Genomic DNA, 7,838 nt, shown 5'->3' with positions numbered 1-7,838 from the left:
ATTACAATTCTCTCATGACGGAATTTCAGTAGATTTTTCCATTAACCTTATTTTGTCCCTTTGAGTTGCAAATTATACATTATATTGATTTATTTAAAGTTATTATGCTACGTAGAACTATGTTATTGACGATCTACGCAATGTTACGGATAATCTTCAAGCACACTATGTTACTTAGTGTTAATTCGGTCAACTTAGTTTATTACGACAGATAAATATTATGTTCATACTTAGAACTTGGTCATTAAGTCAATTAAGTAAAAAAAGTATAGATGTCTTATTTTACCAGGCGAAGTTAGGGCTGAGAAGTTCCCTTAGCTGGGGACCAACGGCTTAAAGGTGACTACTGAACCACCACCAGTTACAGAATTATTTACTGTATATAAAGTAAAAAATGTCAAAACTTGTTGTCAAATATCAATTCTTGGTCAGTTTTTTTTTTTTTTTTTTTTTTTTTTTTTTTTTTTTTTTTTTTTTTTTTTTAGAGAGAGAGCACACAAACTGATACACTTTTACTACAAGATCCCGTTTTACTTAATAGTACAGAAGGTTCCAAGGGCAAATTCAGTACATGTAGGGAAAAACGCCTCCATAATACATAAAAGCCCAGGGATTTGTCTGTTTTTCGGTAAAAATTAAGAAAATACAAATATATGCTTTGTATAGGCTATATTTAAATTTTAATCGAGAAAAGTCCGAAATGTTATGTGCAAAGTGCATTAATGCTTATAAGATTTTTCAAATTATTATAGTAAAGTTATGATGAGATTGTTGAGAAAAGTTCAAGCTTAGTGCAAAAATTGATGTTCAAAATATTTGACCAAGTTCGTTGACCAGTTTGGTACGCCAGCTAGTTCCATTATGACAGTTGTTCAAATTTTCAAACGATTCAAACTTTTATTTATCAACACAGATAAAAGAATTAAACGTGTTCGGCAATGCTTATGACATTAATTTTATAAACTATTTGTTACGGTAAGAAGTATCTCGAACTCTTTTGAAAAGTCAATCTACTTCTTCCAACTGAGCCAGAATAACTATTTATTTGTATTACTATGTAGTAAGATTGCATTGTCTAATTAATTATTCCATGAAGCATGAGTTCGATAATATTATTTGGTATCAAATTGAAGGACTTATTTTGAGTACAGTTTTGTTATAATGTAGTGTATAGCCAAATAAATATAATCTTATGATAGTGAAAACGTGATAAAGTTTTAATGAATAAATGCAAAAATTTAAAAACATGAAGATCACACATCATGGAGTGAGAGACACGATAACGTGAGTGAGGTTTGAATTATATTTGATACTGTCAACAAAATCATGGAGAAACTGATGTGAATGATCAGGATATATTTTTAGAAATCAGTAATGTGATTCAACATGGTTTGAAATGAAGACTGGTGAAGGTAGAACGAAAATAGACGCAGACGCTGGGTTGTGAAAGCTTTGATAACTTCTTACGTCAGCGTTAAAAATTGTTATGATTAAGAATCCCTGGTGGCCGATGATGGAATGGCTATTGTTACCAGAAAACTGGGAGTAAATTCAGTCTGACTTAAAACACTAAGCATCATCATTGGAGTAGAATTATCCCTGACTCTTACCATATAATATATAATATTCCACATACTATCCAAGACTCGGCAATCCTCTTAAAATCGTATCATTGGTTTTCTCTATCCATGCGACAACTCTTATTAGCACGGTCTTGGAATCTTAAAACTTGATACATAGAGTTCTCGTGATCCTAGGAAGAACGCTATTGTTTTGGGTTCAAGAGGTACAAGGGTAGTATATTTGTTTGTTTTATATATATTGATAACTTTTGATAGCAAGATCTAGAGTCTCTAAACTTGCTCATAGGTTTCCCTTGGTCCTAGGAAGAACTATATTGATTTGGAGTCAATAGGCAAAGATTATAGTTGGAACTAAAATTATAACATTTTTCTATTATTATTATGAGTAACCATGATGAGAGAGGAAATTACAGAATAAACAAGATATTAAAAAAAACTAAGTAGAATCATATGTCATATGATTTTACTTTATTATGTTATTTATTTAGTTGGACTTTTATTACATTCAGTCAGGTCCTTTGACACTAATAGGTTTTAGACATGAATTCCGGCTAGCTTGTGGGGATAACATGTTATTTTGCATATTTCTGTCTTTAACTTAATCAAGATTTACAAAAAGTCTTTGTGTAACTTATACGTTACAGAATCGGCTAACCAGAGAATATTTTTTCACGTAACTCAAATTGGCAGAGATTTAATTCACTAAAAGTCACAGCAGTTATTCACGTTGTCAGAACATGCGTCCAAAAAAATGTAAGTATAACTTTTGATATATGGCCACTTCCATAACTCAGGATTGGCACGTTCAAACCAAGAATAGGCCTTTATGATAGTATTTGATGAGCTATGGGTACACTTTAATTATTTAAACACTGTTATAAAACCCAAACTCAAGGCACCATATATATCGTATGTGCTGAGTAGTTACCATCATGGTTATGACAAGTCAAATGCAAGATTATTCACTAACCTCTGAAAAACCCCATGTAGTGATGTACTCCATCACCGAACTCCGTGTTTCATGTATAGAAACGAAGCCTCATGCGAAATTTCAAGTCAATGCGTCAGTTTGTTGTAACATGATGTTTTAGATATTATGCAGACAGACAGGCATCTAGCCCCTCAAACGATAGACTTTGCTAAAGCTCAGCCAACAAGGATTACTTGGGGCTCTTGATAATAATAATCCTGTATTGCATTGTATCGCAATCGTCAACGGATTTCTCAATTTAATAGGTTATAGAGACATTCACAAACATTCGGACTTACAATTATACCTACACATATTCAAAACACAGTCGCACTGACCAGAATATGATCCAGTATTTTCAAATATCCCATTAGCCCATGAACGGAGTAAAACGTATTGAACACTAAAAGGTGCTTGAGACGAGTTTCAAATTGAGTTTTGTTATCAAAATGTTTTAAACTTTCAGGCAGTTTATTGATTAGTCTGACACCAATTTGTCGCGGTAATTGTTCAAATAATATCAGTCTTTGTTGGTGGGTTCTAAAGTTGTCGTTGCCTATGGTTTCATATTGATGAATGTTACCACCACGAAAAGCGCATCTACTAAATCTGCAGTACACGATCACCTCAAGAATATAGGGGCAATCCCAACTCCCTAAAAGCTTCTCTACACGACTCTCTATAATTCATTTTTCTGATTATTCTAACAGATTTTTTTTAGTCTGAAGACTCGCTCCATTTTTTTTTAGCATAACCTCCTCAAGCCCAAGTCCAAAGTCTCACTCCATACTCAAAATGTGAATGGATTAAGCCATGGTAAGCAATTGTTAAAACACCCGGGGAAAAGGACGTTGCTACATTCCACAAGGCAGATATGCCTGAGTTTACTAGCACAAACCATATCAAGATGTTCGCTCCAGATAAGCTTCCTATCCAGGATCATTCCCAGAAATTGTGTGGAATTAGTCTCTTCTAAAGGGACATTATCCAAAAACCAGCCGCATGGCACGATCATGCCAACGAAGGCAGAAATTTATGACATTATATTTACACTGATTCGTTTTCAAATTGATTTCAGACAAATATTGAATGCTTGCGTTTAATTACATGTACGAAGTGATTTGAAATTATTTAACAAAATTGCTTTTAAAACCGAGAGTCGTGTCGTCAGCATAATGAACTAGTTTTCCAAGATGAGTTAGTGAATTCAATCTACATACGTAGATCAGAAATAGAAGAGGCCTAAGAATTAAACCCTGAGGGACACCGTGGGACATTTTATATTTGTTTGAAAGAACGTTCATAACCTCCACACACTGATGATGGTCTTTCAGGTAAAAAGTGAGCCATGTATGCGGGAAACCCTGAACGCTACAATTTTCTAACTGGTGCATCAATTTTGCATGTTGTACACAGTCACAAGCTATGGACAAGTTGAGAAATGCTCTAAGCCAGAGCCGCAGCTAGTGGGGGGCTAGGGGGATCGTTTGCCCCGGGCGGAAAATATAGAAGATTTATTCGTTGCTTCACAACTGTTTCCGCGTTGTTTTGTCACTCTCTAAGGGAATCGCTTTACTCTAGTACTAAAAAGTATAGATAACTGAGTTTTAACGTTTATAGTTTAGCTATAATAACGGGAATTGTATTAAAAGTTAGATTGTTTATTTCTTCACTTAGACATATAAACAAATTATAAATTTCAATCAAACTGTAATTTAAACAATTCATAACCAGAAAACTTAACATTTGATTAAGACCAAAATGTTGTAAAGGATTTGGTTGTCTCGAGAGACAAGTGGACTGTTTTGAGTATGATATGGTATAAGTTTATAATATGAAGAAATTCGTTATTAAATTACCATCTTTCATTCTCAACCGAGGTGGTTAAAAAAGTCGGAGTTGATCACGTTAAATGTAGTTCTTAAAACCTTATTATCTTAGCTTTTGTAGGTCACGTCGTCAAATTCGGGGACTTCCTGTTATTGCACGGTCGTCAATATTTCATTTACCTCAGAAATTTATCTGTAGACTGGTGTGTTTTGCTGCAGTTTCAATCCATGATCAGTGGCTAATATTTTAGTCACCAATAATAAAGTTCATTATTGCATGACCGGTGATACTAAAATGGATTTTCTTATGGTCAGCTGCTTCAGCTGATGTCATGGAAGGGATGAAATTTCAGTTGCATCCTGAGAAATATATTTCTGAACTCTCATAGCAGAAGAACTGATTTGATGGTTAAATTTTAGCCACTTTTAATTAACAACACAGTAATTGAACCATATATTGCAGTTGCTTGCCCGAATTGCTTTTACTCCGAAAGGTAAGTTTACTTTAAAAATTGTTAGTATATGTTAAAATTGGTTATATGATATATATTTAAACTTTGTAACCCACTTTTATTTGAACAGATTTTATTTTCATCCAAATATTGTTCCTCCACAATTTAACCTTAAAACATGTAATAGTTTAATTTTGTTTAAAACATAAATCTATAAATAAAAAAACTTGGGCTTTTCTTTTCGAAACATTGTTTTCTATCAGTGTTGTGCAAAAAGCATGTCACTAGATTTTTTTCGAATTGCAACTTATAAGACTGTAAATAATTACAGTCTTAAATCTTCCAAATTAAAAATTAACCTCAGGCTAGAAGGATTTGAATTTTTTTGAATAAGAATTACAATCTCAATTAAGTTTATTGATTTGTTATACTGTACATTGTAACAATTATTTATACAATGTATATAAATATAATCATAATTTTTTCAGTATAGATCAGATTACTATTTATCTTTCTCGTTTTTAGAATAGCCTCTGATGATTCTGGCGGGAATGTGCTTAAGAAGCGTGCTACAGTGGTTAAAGTTACTCTTCAATAAATAGAAAACCCTTGAAATGTTGTTACACAGAAAAACGTAGTTGTTTTTAACTTTTGTTAACATTTTCAAAAAAGCTAGTTGCAATTCAAATTTTCACTTCTTGCACTCAATGCTGATGTTTTGCACGTTTTTAGTCCAGCATCGTGCACAACGTCTACAAGGAAGTAACAACTGAAAGTTGAAGATGAAGTTCATGACTACTGTTTTTCTCCAGTTTTTCCCTTTAGTCCACCCAGTCTTTACTCAAACACAATCATGCCCTCGTCTATGCTGAGGAAGCGACTGGGGTTGAATATGATATATTCATCAAAAAGGTTATCATAATTCTCAGTTTAATCTATTTATAGTACGTAACTTCTCCCCGCTTTGGCATTTATCACTAAAATGTAAAAATCTCAAAATGTGTAAAGATCTATGATGAGAAATGATTTTTGAGAGGGCTTCCACTTGGAATTTTATTTTTGAGCTCCAATACAGTCTAATACTTGTAAACTCATGGTACCCCATTATTATTAATAGCTCAATGAATGCCAACATTGTAAATGTCTAACAAACTCATCTTTTGTTATACCTAGGTTGAAGCTACTTTGCTGGACAAACAAGTTGGGCTAGTCTACAATAGTCTAAGAAAAGTACAATTATGAAAGAAGCCACATTTAAAATCTCACTCCAGAGACAGTTGTGTTAAATTTGTTTGCTATGGTGTTACTTTAAAATTAACATACAAATACACTTTATATTGGAGAATAATTCCAGGGTTTTATTATTTCCCCCAGGAGCTAATATATTAGCCACAAAACGTTAATGAATTTCAGCTTGACCGAAATTCCCAGTGAACAAAGTTTTAGCCTTCTTCTAAAACACTTAAAACCATACAAAAAAACATAACATCTGTATTTTCGTATTCTAAAAAGTAGTATTAGTAAGTATAACATTTTTTTTAAACTTAACAAAATTGTGTGCACAGAGCTACTTTCTTGGTGACTAAAGTATTGGCCACTGTGTGTTAACTGATATTGTACTAAAGGAGGTGTTGCATACAGATATTTATTAGGTGGCTAATATATCGACCACTAAATTATAAAGGGTTAGGTGTATAAATCTGTAAACCACTATTTAAAAAAAAAAAACTTTTTATCACTAATTTAATTTAACCAAATTTTATTAAACTTACCTGCTCGTTTAAACGTACAAACCACTCGACTACAGAGGCAACACCACCCAAGGCAGTAAAAATTAGGCAAAAAAATATATTTCAAAGTTCAACATTTTTTCTTCATCCTGCCAAGATGACACGAGTTTCAAATGTTATACTTCCGTCTTCAAATTAATAGTGACAAAGTGTTGCCAGTACCTAATTGTAAAATATCGTCATGTTGTTGTTAAAACAAACTTAAAATATTGCAATATGTCTAAATAATATGTGAAGATATTAATTATATGTGAATAAAGGAGAACAGGTTTAATTAAATTTGTACGGCACTCAATAAAAATATATAAATAATTTTAATACAGCCATTATTGGCCTAATTAACTATAATACAGTATGCTTAGGTATAAGATACTGATATTTATAATACTAAATACATGTGTCTAGATTTTTTTCATTTTATTTGACATTTTAATGAAGAAAAACAAAGAATTTTACTTTGAATATGGCCTCAAACAATCTGGCCTCAAAAATTAAATTACCACTGAATGTTTTACATCTTTACTTTAAACTGTAAACAGTACAGTGCTGAATCTAGAGATTAACCTCTCAATATTGCTGTCTCTGGTGTTTAGTGATAAGGAACAGTTATAAGCCATATAATCTAATACGAATTGAAAAAGGATATATTTATGTAAATGGAAATTAATTGATTGTGTAATCGAGATTCGGATATTCTGTCGCAATTAATAGAAGATTTCCGTTATCGTATTTAAAAAGAGTTTTATTAGTTACTTCACGTACATGAATGTTTCATTTGTTAAATGATTGTGCAATCTGGACTTTTTTTTAGATTTTAGGCTTTTGGAGTAGTTTACATGAATCATCTTACATACATAAACTATCCGGAACGATTACGGATCGTACATCTACACACTAACCGGACAGCCCTAATCCCTGAACGATTACAGACCCTGAACGATTACGGATCGTACATCTACGCACTGTCCGGACAGCCGTAATCCCTGAACGATTACGGACCGTACATCTATACACTGTCCGGACAGCCGTGACCCCTGAACGATTACGGACCATGAACGATTACGGATCCTGAACGATTACGGATCGTACATCTACGCACTGTCCGGACAGCCGTAATCCCTGAACGATTACGGACCGTACATCTATACACTGTCCGGACAGCCGTGACCCCTGAACGATTACGGACCATGAACGATTACGGATCCTGAACGATT

This window comes from Homalodisca vitripennis, chromosome 1 (genome assembly GCF_021130785.1).
Source record: "Homalodisca vitripennis isolate AUS2020 chromosome 1, UT_GWSS_2.1, whole genome shotgun sequence".
Lineage (NCBI taxonomy): Eukaryota > Metazoa > Arthropoda > Insecta > Hemiptera > Cicadellidae > Homalodisca > Homalodisca vitripennis.
Note: the sequence above shows the minus strand (reverse complement) of the source record.